Genomic DNA, 14,285 nt, shown 5'->3' on the forward strand with positions numbered 1-14,285 from the left:
AACATTTATCACCCACTTCCCCTACGTAACAAGGTTTGTACCCCGGGGTAGCCGAGTGCACTCCCTCGCGAAATAGGTTTTCATGGTTTCTACTATTTGGTAAGGCTATGTCTCAATTAATTGTTTTAGCGAGAGGTCATGTCAATTTATTATCTATCATGTTTTAAGTGAACTAAAGCGGTGAACTACGATAATTCTAATTGACACGGTCGAAAAACTCGATAAAATAAGGATGCATGTTTTAGTTATGGCGATTTAGCGATGCATGTGACATAAAATAAAATGCAAGCATAAAGATAAATAAATCCTAGTATGGCCTTTCCTAAAATAGAAAAACTATTTAACTATTACATATTCGGAAACCAACTCCATTGGTCCCTTGAACTTCGGTTGTGGCACGCATCTCGAGGTAACACCGTCTTTATGTATCGCCATTCTTGAAGAAATCCGTCTTTGGGAACTCCAGAATGAATAAAATTACATAATAAATTACATAATTTCCTATTATACATTTGTAACTAAAATAAAATAAATCTATTAAATTACAAAACGGTGATACGAGATCACAATAAAAATTACAACCGAATCGATATTCCCATACATATCGGGAAATACCAATTAAAAACTAAGGCCATACTAAGTAAAATTACATAATTCAAAATTACATAAATTAAAATTATGACAATCATAAAGAAAATGCAGCATTATAATATGTATAAACATGCTCAATTTTATGCTAAATCGCCTATAATTAGCCAATATCGTATATTACTTGGTTTTTACGGATTTGCGTGATTTCAACATTTTATAATCACAAAAATTACATAAATTCATATTTATGCATAAGTTAATTACCCTAACCTCATAGGACTCAAAATTTAGTCTTCACTAATAATTTGACCATAATTAACCCATATTTTATAAAATTGTTCATAAATGGACCAAAAATTAAAAAAATAAGCTATAAACTTCAAATAAATAGCAAAATTTCAAATAAATTTGAAATTTAAATTCATGAACATTCTGGAAAAATACCATGACACTCATAATGTTCAAAAACTTAGGTTAAAAATTTCGAATTTTTTTTTTTTTCCGGAAAAACAATGTTGCGGTTTATCGATTTTTAATAAAATAATCATAAAAACATGGAAAAATTATTTTCATTAACTTTTCAATTTTAGATCTGAAAAATATAATAAAAGGCAACATTAGACGTTTTTCCTAAGTCATAGATTATGTTTCATTAATTTTCACTAATAATGTCACTATTTATGCTATTTTTCTTCAAAAATTCATAAATCATGCAAAAAGACTTCTTTATAGCCAATTATTTTACACACATCTTGTAAAATTGCATGTGACAACATATTAATTTTCTATGACCAGATTCGAAATTTAACTCATATTAACCTATTTTTCACTTAAATCCGAATTTAATAATGAAAAATTCATTTTTCGAGCATAACAAGTCCAAAAATTATGAAAATTTACAGGTTATCTCAAAATAATATATGTGACAACATATCCAAAAGTCAATGAAAAATTCGAAGTATAGCTAATTTTAGACCAAAAATGACATTTTTACTCATAAAATCACATTTAAATGTCATTATAGTAAAATATGAACAATAAAAATCCGAAAAATTAACCAAAATATCCTAAAACATTTTAGGACCAGAAATATTAACATGAATGGATTGATTTCGTGATATCTCATAATAACACAAATTTTACAAGTTTTATTTGTTATTCTTATAACTCGGAAAAACTTTTAACCGATTTGCATGCAAACAACCGAGGCTCTGATACCAATTGAAGGAAATGTAGATTCATATACATACTAACATACTCTTATATGTCAAAATTAATTTGTCATAAAATTAAATGTGGATTTTATGCATGCAAACAATATAATAAAAGAGAAGAAATCATATCCTTACATTGAAATTTCGGTTCAAATGGGCACAAAAGAAATCTCCTTTTCTTTTGTTCTTGAGCTTTCCAAATGGAAGAACAAGGATTCAAGTGTAGAATCCCTCCCAAAAGCATATACCCAAGGAATACATCTTAATAAACCAATACTATTTAGATCTAGTAATAATAATGGTTTTACAATAAAATTGATACAATATAAATTATATTTTCACTCTTGAAATTTCGGTCAAGAGGTGGTAATATTTGTGAGTTTATTTCTCTAGATTTCATAATATTTAGAGAGTATATTAATTTTCTCACACTAGAAAATTATAATGTTGTATGAATGAATTTTTTTTTATTAGGAAAAAGAAAACTCTTTCTTTCCTTTTCATTTTGGCCGAAATTTTGGCCTTGGGTAGGTAGCCCAATAGCTTTCATCTTTGCTCTTCACAAGAGACTAGGCATGCAAGCCTACTAGTTAGCTTTTATCATTGTGTCTACCACTAAACAATTAACACAATTTTATTCCACTAACTCCTTATAATTTCGGTACATACAAAATAAAATGGATGGTCCATTTTATTTTGTCATTTGTCAATTGTAACATATGTGACATGTTACTTGACATATGAAATTGTAATGTATTTTTAACATATTAAAAATCAACATACTCATAAAATATGTCATATACAAAATCGACTAGTAATTCGTAATTACTTGTACCAAAATGGTTTCCAAATTATAAACTACAACATTCTGTATTTATAATAATTTATTCATTCCGTTTTAATTATTTCCTTAAACAATAATTTCATCCAAGTAATAAAATAGTTCGATTACTTAGACCGTGTCTTATTTAATCATATTTACAATAAGATACGTAAATTATACTCACAAAATCATCCGTCAATTTTAAGCAATTTAATTAACTCGTATCGGTATACGATTAATTAAATAATCAATTAAGAGTATTTCCCTATAGGTATGACCTAAGGGGATCAACTGATCACCACCGTCGCACTACGTAATGTCAAACTCTAGTCCCAATCATTACCGATATGTGTGGACCAGTTGACTTGTAAAATATTACATCCCACATGTATTCTTAAAATGAGATTTAATAATGATATTTAAATCATGTGATCGCACTATTGTTGAGGACACATTTCCCAACATACACTACAAAGGAAATGAACTTGTTTTTGGATTTTCAAATTTTTCAAATTTTTATGGTTTTTTCGAAATTTTTTGATTTTTTTGGATTTTTTGAATAAAAGTTAAGTTAGAATCCCCATCTCCACACTAATATGGGCATTGTCCTCAATGGCCAAAATGATGGGAAATCATGCAAGCATGATGCATGAATTCTTTACTAAATGCAAGCTATACTAATCTACACTACATGATGCATGGGTTTTTGTTTATGACGGAGAGCGTAATTCAGATTACCTCCCGTTGCGTATGCATGTACTTCCCCAAACCGAGATAGACATTATTTCTAATGTTCTAAAGTTGGGGGTAGTTCATTCACACAAGATGCAATGCATGAAACTAAATTGTCATTATGGATTTTCAAAAGTGGGAACAATGAAATAAGAACACCTCAATGGGGCCGATGTGCTAGTCCTCTATGTTGCTAGGACTCTCCAACCATGATCAAGATAAAATAAATAAAACAAGGAAAGAAGTAGACAAACCTCAAGAGGGTAGGAGCCTCCAAAGCTTGCTAGTCTTCCACCATATCATCATTGTCATCATCTTCCTCAATAGAAGTGGACTCATCTCCACTTCCCTCTTCACTTCCTTGCTCACTTCCTTCATCATCATCTTCTTCTTCATTAGCCTCTTCCTCTTCATTTACCTCTTCATCAATGTCTTCATCAACAACCTCATCACCGACAACCTCATCGTCACCCGGTATCTCACCCCTAGATGCACTTGGAAAGAAGACTTCCCTATCCGCCCAACTAGGCAAAGGACATGAAGGATCAAGTAGTCCTTGCCTAGCTAAATGAAGGAGGGGTGGATATTGGGCTAAGTATGCATCTTCCTGATCCTTATAAGCTTGTTTGTGAATCTCTTGCATAAGTAGAGTCATGTAGTCATTGCATGCTTTAACACCTTCGGGTTTGAACTCTTGATACTTGAATGGATAGGGTGGTGTGACAATGGAGGAGGAGGGCATTTCAATTTTACTCGTTTGTTGACGGATGATGTATTCGGCTTCTTTCGAGAGGGGAAGAAGGTAGTTGGTCCGATGGACACTCAAACGGCATATCTTGGAAGGCAAAGTAAAAGATCTAGCTTCATTGGTGAGCCACCCATATTTGGTGTCAAGAGGGTTATGAGTGACCCACTTGTACTTGTTAATCATGGCATCCATGTCAATGAGATGACCCCCTTTTTTCGCCACATACTTGCCATCCTTGTTGAAATTCGGATCAAAGTACTTAGCCAAAAGAGTGACTAGACCTCCATTTACAATAAAAGCGGTGCCTTGCTTTCCACAATCAACATTTACCCATCTTTCCACCAAAAGCCTTAGAGAATTGTAAGGCTTGGTGAATTCCGTTCCAATATTTAAGGCCGACTCAAGTAGAACACAATCGAGCTTGGTAAAGTGGTTAGTGTCTTTTCTTGCAATGATAGTATTCCCGATGACCTTGTGTCATACTCTAATGCCCGGATGGTGGACTAATAGAGCGCGACTAGCATGATAGTTCTCAAATTTCCTCCCGGAAATCACCTCCCAAAGAGGAGCGGGGTGATATTTTTCGGGCTTCTTGTAATAGCTAGGTGAATCACTAAGACCTAATGCTTTACCCAATTCATCAAAGGTGATGCGCCTACTCACATTGGCAAGGCAGAACTCGATGTTTTCTCTACTCTCTACCTTAGTCACTTTCAAAGAACTCAAGAATTCTAAGGTAAGGGAGGGGTATGTCAATTCTCTTGTAGCAAACAATTTTCCCAACCCCATGGCTTCAAAGAAGGCTTTTGTTCGTTCAAGGACACCCAATTTGTTCAAGGCATCTTCATATATGAATTTGGTGGGTAGAAAGGATTTCCTAGCATACTTGGCAAATGTATCCCTATGGGAGTTAGAAATGAAAATTACCTCCGGATAGTTTGATAATTGAGCAATTTCCGGAGTTGTTGATGTTGTTGCTTCCAAGGGAGGAATTTGTTGTTGTTGAACTTCCAAGTTTGAACTAGCTACCACCATAGCCAATGAGGCTTTCTTTGCTTGAAGACATTGTTGTCGTGTTGAGAGTGCCTTTGCCTTAGGTGCCTTTGTTCATCCTTTTGTTCTTGCCATTGATGAAAATACCAAGAAAAGAGTGAAAATCTTCAATTTCCAAGTATATGCAAAGCGATTTTACGATGAAAGGCTTTGCCTTTATAATTCAAAAATCGACTCAAAGGTTGAAGATTTTGGTGCTTGGTTTGATTTTTGCTGGAAGAGGAGTGATTAATTGTTGTTAGAAGGAAGTTTGGATTTGATTTTGTTTAATTTGGTTGAGGAAATCTTGTTTTGGTGATGGAGAGGATGAGGGTTTTGAGTTTTAGGGTTTATGGGTAGTGTTTTGAATGAATGAAGGAAGGAATGAATGTGGGAGGAGGTATTTAAAATACCCAAAAAAATTTGAACTGCAGGGGAAGACGGGCGTCTTTCCTTCGGGACGCTCGGATTCTGCCTATTTTGGGTTCAGGATTCTCGCCTAAAGACGGGAGTCTTTCAGCTGGGACGCTCGGATTCTTTGATTGCAGGACGAGCGTCTTCTGCTGAAGACGGGCGGATTCTGAGACAGCAAGCTTTCTTATTTTTCACTGGCAAAAAGACGAGCGTTTTCCTGCAAAGACGGGCGGATTTCTGAAGACGAGCGTCTTCTCTACCAGGACGATCGGATTCTTCGACAGTCCCAAATTTTCAATTTTTCAGCTCAAATGGACGGGCGGATTCTGGCAAAGATGCTCGGATTTATGAAGACGAGCGTCTTCTCCTTGAAGACGCTCGGATTCTCCCTGTTTTACCCGGATTCAGTTCCATCCGTGCACTTGCATATCCCTTGTCATTTTTCATTCTTCAAATCCCGTGTTCTTCATTGTAGGGGCACTACTAAGGCATGAATAGCCTAGGCAATTGCTATCCCCACACTAAGCTAAAGCACTACACATCAATTAAATCATTAGTCCCTCCCTCACTTCTCTCAAAAATGATAATTATCTTGATCAAACCATAAAAATCCAAAAATGACAAAAATGCAATGTAAGAATTAAAATGCAAGTTAGGGAGTTAGAAATATTTACAAATGGTGGTTTAGGGAGGACTCCACCAAACTCTCATCCTTAGTGAGATGTCATGGGGGCATGTCCAAGGTGTTGTTGATGTTGCTCAACACCTTGAAAAAGTAGTCAAAAGCTTGTTCATTATCATGATAAAGATCATCAATATACCTTTGCCCTTGTTGTCCTTCATGTCGGTCTTGATCGATAGCATTACCAATATAGGGATTGAAAATCCCTTCAAACTCATCGTCCCAAAGACCACAAACTTCATCTACTTCATCACTAAAGATCTCTTGAGTTAATAGAGACAACTCTCCCACTATCTTGTCTTGGCCAATGAGGCCATCCTCTTCATTGCTTGACTTTGGTGAGCTTTTCAAGCTTCCTTTGTTACAATTCACTTGCTCTTTGAATGGAGCATCATCAATTTTCTTCTTCCATTGGAATTCCGACTTCTTCCTATCATCCTTTCGGCTATAATGATCAACCATTAAACATGGTTCATGCAAACGGGGAGCTCTCATGGTCTTGTCAAGATTGAAAGTTATGCTCTTATCTCCCACTTCTAGAGTGAGCTCTCCATGCTTCACATCAATCACCGCACCCGCGGTGTGTAAGAAAGGTCTTCCTAGAATGATTGGAATGTTCGAGTCTTCTTCCATGTCAACAATGACAAAGTCCACCGGGATGAAAAATTTCCTAACTCTTACGGGAACATCTTCCCATATCCCTAATGGTGTCTTCGTCGATCTATCGGCCATTTGGAGTGTGATATTGGTGCATTTAAGCTCTCCCATCCCTAACCTTTTACTCACCGAGTACGGCATAACACTCACACTAGCTCCTAGAACACATAAGGCTTTGTTGATCGTGGTGTCGCCAATGGTACACGGTATTGAGAAGATTCCCGGATCTTTGAGTTTTGGAGGTGAACTCCCTTGAAGTATTGCACTACTCACCTTAGTTAAGGCAATAGTCTCAAGCTTCCGGATCGACTTCTTCTTTGTGAGGATGTCTTTCATGTATTTTGCATAGGCAGGCACGTGATTGATTAATTCCGTGAAAGGAATCGAGACTTCCAAATTCTTCACAATTTCCATAAATTTTCCAAGTTGGTCATCAAATTTGGGCTTGGCTTGACGACTCGGAAAAGGAAGTCTAATCACAATGGGCTCCTTCTCCTTGACCTTGTCTTCATTTTTCTTTGAAATTTCTTCTTTTGATGGTTCTCCATCTTTGGAGTTTTGCACAATTTCTTCTTTGTCACTAGCTTCCACAACTTCATCCTCAACTTGCTTCTTCGGTGCTTCATACCTTGTACCACTCCTCAAGTGAATGGCAGTAACCGTTTCATGTCTTGGGGGATTACTTTGAGGTGGTAGTTACCCCTTTTGTCTTTATGAGCTTGAAGATGCTAGTTGAGTCAATTGGGTTTCCAACATTTTGGTGTGAGCTAGGATGTTGTTGATGGTGATTTCCTTTGCTTGACTATCTTTTTGCATTTGAGTGAAAAACTCTTGTTGATTCTTTTGCATTTGGAGGACCACTTATTGAACATCAAAACCTTGGTCATTTTGTTGATTGTATGGAGTTTGATTTTGGTAACCTTGGTTTTGGTTGTAAAAGGGTCTTTGATTTTGGTTTCTCATGGGAGGTGGGGTGTATGTTGGTTGAGGGTTTTGAACATTTTGGCTTTTGTATGAGAGATTTGGATGGAATTTGGTGTTTTCATTGTAATAGTTTGAATAAGGGGTACCACTCTTGTATGCTTGGAAAGCATTCACTTGTTCATTTGTTCCCCTACATTCACTTTGGTCATGTCCCAAAGTTCCACAATTCTCACAAATCCCACTTGGGATTGATGAAGATGCCGTCATGGCATTAACATGATGCTTTGGTGATTTTGAGGCTTCTTCAAGTCTAGCCATAGCTTTTTCAAACTTCAAATTGATGGTGTCAATGTGAGCACTAAGTTGAGCACCCAATTGAGTAATGGAGTCCACTTCATGCTTTCCTCCTCTAGTAGCCTTGCAAGGTCTACTATATTGTGAGTTATGGACCGCCATTTCCTCAATTTTGTTCCAAGTTTGACTGTCATCAACTTCGGTGAACATTCCATTTGATCCCATGTTGAGAATGTTTCTTGAATATTCATAAAGACCGTTCCAAAATTGTTGTACCAAGAACCACTCGCTAAGTCCATGATGAGGATATGAGCGACAAATTCCTTTGAATCGCTCCCAAGCATCATACAAAGATTCTTCATCTCTTTGCTTAAAGCCCGTAATTTGAGCTCATAGCATGTTAGTCTTTTCCGGTGGATAGAACTTTTTGTAGAAAGCTACAGCCAACTTTTTCCAAGAATCAATTCCGAGAGTAGCCTTATCAAGAACTTTCAACCATTGTTTCGCGGTGCCAATTACAGAAAAAGGAAATAAGACCCATCGAATTTGGTCTTGAGTTACACCGGTTTGAGAAATCGCATCACAATAGTCGCAAAAAGTCCCCATATGAAAATGAGTGTCTTCACTAGGCATCCCCCCAAATTGGCGTCTTTCGACTAATTGGATAAATGCGGATTTGGCAATAAAATTTCCGGTTAGATGTTGTGGTGTGGGAGTACCATTGGGTAGGTTCTCCTCGGTGGGTACGGAATGTGATGAAAACTTAGGCATTGTGGGTTGATTTTGTGTTGGGTTCTCCTCACCTTCTCTTGCAAAAGGGTTGATGAACTCAATAGTATTTGGTTGAATATCTACAACCTCACCAATACCTCTCAAAGTTCTCCTAGCAAGTCTTCTATTGGTTGTCAAAGTCCTTTCAATTTCGTGATCAAAGGGTAAAAAGTCACCTTGTGATCTTCTAGACATGCAAAATATCAAACAACTCGAAAATAATTAGAGCAAACCTTGAGGAGTTTTACTTCCCCAAGGCAAAGAAAGACACAACTAATAACAATACAAGAAAATCTAAATCAAGTTAACACCATCCCCGACAACGGCGCCATTTTTGGTCGTGATCCCTTGTGGGGTTTAGTTTTCAGTACTTGTCGTTAGGAGCACCTAGACCAAAACACAATTTATAACTTCACCAACAACTCTACAATTAGTAAAGAGGCAAGTAAAGGTCGGATCCCAAGGGACGGGAATTGAGATGAGATTTCTATTGCAAGTAGTGGTGTCTAAGGGTGTCACAATTGGGGTTTGAAGTAGAAGATCACTAAACTAAATAGCAATGAAAGTAAACAAGCAAGATGAATTAAAAGGGATGTAAGCAATTGATAAAAGGCACTAGGGTGTCATGGGGTCATAGGGGATTCATGGGAATTGATCATAAAAACATATTCTCAAGTTATAAGCAAGCAATTATTGTTGTGATGGATCGAGTTGGTTTATATCTTAAAATCCTAGGAAAGTTTGGGTCCCGGAGCCGAATCGATTATATTGTACAACACCTACAAGTCGACTTAATCTTCCCTACTCAACAATATGCATGGTCTAATGAGACTCGAGTTGGTTTATGTCTTACAAGTCTCATTGAAAAGATAGGTGATGGGTAAAAAATGCAAGGATTCATAAGCTCACATTTCATCAAACATAACATGTGCATAAGTTGAGATCACAACAAGCAAGCAAATAAACTATGAAAGCATATTAATTTAAGCATGAATCATTCCCCATGTTGGTTTCCCCTAATTACCCATTAACCCTAGATAAGGAAACTACTCACTCATTATCATGTTGAACATGCTATCAAGGTTGTCAATCATACCAACAAAGTAAAACATGATGAATAAATGAAAGTGATTAACAATAATTAAAAAAGGATTAAGAGAATTATACCTACTAATGATTCCGATAATAAAGCAAAGAATAAAAGAAGTACTTGATGCTTGATTGGAAGGTTGTCAATCTCCCAATAATAACCCAAATAATCTTCAATTACCCAAAATAAAGGATGAACAAGAGAGAGATTAAGGAAATAAAACTTGTATTAAAACTTGATTAAATGTTGATTACAAGATTAAAGAGAGATTTGATTGATATTCACTACACTAAAGATTGCTAAGAAGAACATGCTCTTCTAATTAGACTAATGGGGTATTTATAGTGGGGATTAGGTACATAAATTAGGGTTTACTAAGGGCTTAAATGACGATTAAGTCCTTGAGGAATCGCCGGTCTCTAGGGAGACTCCGGTCTCTTTTTCGCCGGTCTTAGAAAAAGATGCGTATCCTTCCTTGAAGCTTGTAGAAGACGAAAGTACTGTCTGGGAATCCGGGCGTCTTTTGCACGGGACGGGCGGATTTGGGCGTTCCTGGACGGGCGTCCAGAGGGGGAAGACGGGCGTCTTGTGGAGGTTTTGCCCGGGCGTCTTGTGGAAGAAGACGCTCGGATTGTAGGTGAGGGACGGGCGTCTTCAGGACAATCCGCACGGATTGTCAATCCTTGAGGATTTCCTCGGGGATGCAAGGATCTTTTCTCATCATTGCCCATCTACTATAGTATGTACAAAGGCCTTCTAATCTTGTCTCTCCTTGATGCTTGGTCATTGAATTCAATCAATTTAGCCTCATTTTGCCATGAAAATGCAAGGTTTGCACTCCTTTCCTACCAAGGACACAAAACCTGAAAGAATATGCAAAACAAAGAACTAAAGACAATAAATGACCCAAATATGCACTAAAAAGCATGGGAACAAGGCTAATTCGGGGACTAAATATGCTCTAATTATGGTCACATCAGTATCATTGTCATACAAGGAGCATTTTTCATTGAATGATTGGAGCCATGAATTAATGATGATCGATGTAAGAGTATTAGATGAATCCATTGCGGATAAATAACTACAAAAATAGAGATGAAGGAAACAATTAACATTTATCGTTATAATACTTGTAAATACAAGTATAGCATTTATATAGTGACCTCTACCCAACAATAATAAATGATTCCGAGATCCATCTTTATACAAATATGGGCACGGGGAAACCGATACATCTCATACTTTATACAAATTTGGTGAATTAACTCTTTAATTTATTCTACTTTAGAACTCTCGGTCGATGTTTTTCATAAAACCCAACTCTAGCCCCGGAACATAAGACTAGTCATAATATCCCGTTGAGACCAACCAAATTTGCGTATAATAACGTTTTATTACCCCACTTACCCAATGATAAATGAAGGCACCTCGGGAAAATCGAACCTACCCCAAATGTTACGAGGATTCATGAGTCCTACTATTTGGTAAGGCTAATCTCAATTTTAAAATTTAGTTAGAGGTCATGTCAATTTATTATATATCTATTTTAAGTGAATTAAAAATCGAATTCTCGATAATTATAATTGACACGGTCGATGACTCGATATGATACGCATGTGTTGTTATGGTGATTTGGCAATGCATGCAACATATTAAAAGAAATGCAAAGCAAATAATAAATTACTAGTATGGCCATCCTAAAATAGAAAATCAAATAATCTATTACAAATTCGGAAACCAACTCCTTTGGTCCCTTGAATCTTCTAGTGGCATGCATCCCTAGAACACCGTCTTCGTCGGAACGCCTTTTCGAATGGCACCGTCCTGAAGGAACTCCGGGATTACAAATAATAATAAAAATACATACCTATTCCTATTATACATTTGTAATATGAAAAAAAAAACGACTAAAAATAAAAGTGATACGAGAACACATTAAATTACAACCGAATCAATATTCCCATACATTACGGGTAATATCGATTAAAACTAAGGCCATACTACGATAAAATTACATAATTCAAAATTACATAAATAAAAAATGCAGCATTATAATATGTGTCTATCATGCCAAATCGCCCTATTTAACTTATATCGATCATATAACCCGGTTTTATAGAAATGCACGATTTTAAATTATTAAAATTGTAAATTAATACTAAAATCTAATTTTAGTCCAAGTTAATTATCCTAACACTCTTAGGACTCAAAAATTAGTCATTACTCAATTTTTGATAATAATTCAACTTGACATGATTTTATACTCATTTTGACCCAAAAATCATAACATTTATTAAATAAATCCAAATTTAATTACAATAATTTAAAATTTTGAATTTTAAATTTTTGAAAATTCTGAAATATATATATGACACTCATAATGTCAATAATCATGGTTAAAATTCGAATTTATTTCGAGAGAAATGTAGTTGCGATTTATCGGTTTTGTCAAATAAAACATCTAAAGCATGCAAAAATTAATCTAATCAATTTTACAACTTTAGATCTGATAAGTGGGATATAAATTCAACTTAAAACAATTTTCTCATACCATGTAATTTATTTTAGCTATTTTTGCTAAAGTAGTCACTATTTATGTTATTTTTACTCTAAAAATTCATAAATTATGCAAAATGAATCAAGTTCATCTTAAATTTTACACACAATGAGTAAAATGTGTATGTGACAACATATTAAAATTTCATGGCATGTTTCGAAGTTTAACTATATTAACCATTTTACCTCCATTTAATTCATTTTTATATCATAAAAATCATAAATCATGCAAAATAAAACAAATTTATACGAAATTTTACATAAAATAAGTAAAATATGCATGTGAGGTCACATAAAACTTTCAAGGTCAGAGACTATGTTTAACTATTTTTTAGCATTTTAAATACCATTTTAATCATAAAAATGTAATAAAATTACTAAAAATATTTAAAATGAGCAATAAAATACCATAAATCATAAAAATGACCTAAATACATTTTAGGACCAGAATATACAACATGCATCAATATTTAGTTACTATATCTAATAAATCACAATTTTTTTAGTTTTAATTAAGTTACTAATAACTCGAAAAAACTATAAATCGATTATGCATGCTCATCCTATGCTCTGATACCAATTGTTAGGTTCATACCTATTATTAGACATTTCTAATAGTGATTTAATCAACATATTAAATTTGTCATAGTGGATCTAGTGCATGCATAACAAAATAAAAGAAAAGGAAAGGAAAAATGTCCCTAACATTGTTGTATGGAACGAAATGGGCACAAGTAAGTTGTCCTACCTTCACTTGTTCTTGAGCTATAATAAGTATTAGGATGATCCTCCAAGACTCTATATTAGGAGCCGTCCTTTTGATTGCACCCAAGATTTAACCCAAAATTACTACTAATGTTAACTAGATATTATGTAGTAATGTACCCTTAATATTTACTAATATTACTAATATTACTACACTAGTAATATATAACAAATATTAGTATTTGAGTGGTTTTTGAGGTTTTGCATGTGAGGAAGAGTTGAGCATTTAGAGAGAATTAATATGAGAAATATTGAGAACAACAAATGTTCTTCTCTCTTATTGAAAGTTCCGGCCAAAGTGCTCTTTATAGAGCATTTTTGTCTTCTCAAAAATCACATGCAAATGCTTTATCGGTAGTGTCATATTATGTAGAGGCAACATCACAAGTGGTGCTTGTGTCATAAGATTTTTAGACAAAATAGAAGACTTAGGACAAGTGTCCTATCTACTCTAAAAACCGGTGGCCATGCTCTATTTTGGTCCATTTTTGTCTTATAATATTTGTCCCAGAAATGCTTATAAGTCTTATGTTTAATTATCTTATATAATTAAATATCAATTTGATCATACAATAATTATGTGACAAATTAATAAACATATATATTCACTCAACTTATTGAGTAATATTTTACCATTATATCAACATATAATGGGTCCCATAATAGCTAGTTAGTTAAATTTACAACCTCTTGTAAATGTAAATAACTAATTACCTCACCTCGAAATATTTACAAAACCTCAACATAATTTAGTAAATTAATATATTAATTCACTAAATCGAATCTTATTTAATCACACTACAATAAGATACAAAATCCAACTCATATAAATAAGTGATTAATTAATCCGTATCGAATACAATTAATTAATTATTTATTTGGGTCTCATCCTATAGGTGTGACCTTAAGGGATCAACTGATCACCACCGTCAAACGACAGTAATGTCAAACTCTAGTTAGCCAATCATTACTGATTAATGTTGATCAGTTGA

The 14,285-nt window shown here is 34.8% G+C and overlaps 1 non-coding gene across 1 annotated transcript; it reads left to right on the top strand.

The window, feature by feature from the left end:
- Positions 1-8,403: 8,403 nt before the first annotated feature.
- On the top strand, positions 8,404-8,510 carry LOC141593838 (small nucleolar RNA R71). Its single transcript, XR_012521898.1, has one exon. It is a non-coding gene; the product is annotated as a small nucleolar RNA R71 (small nucleolar RNA).
- The last annotated feature ends 5,775 nt before the right edge of the window (positions 8,511-14,285 follow it).

Source organism: Silene latifolia, chromosome 7 (assembly GCF_048544455.1).
Source record: "Silene latifolia isolate original U9 population chromosome 7, ASM4854445v1, whole genome shotgun sequence".
Lineage (NCBI taxonomy): Eukaryota > Viridiplantae > Streptophyta > Magnoliopsida > Caryophyllales > Caryophyllaceae > Silene > Silene latifolia.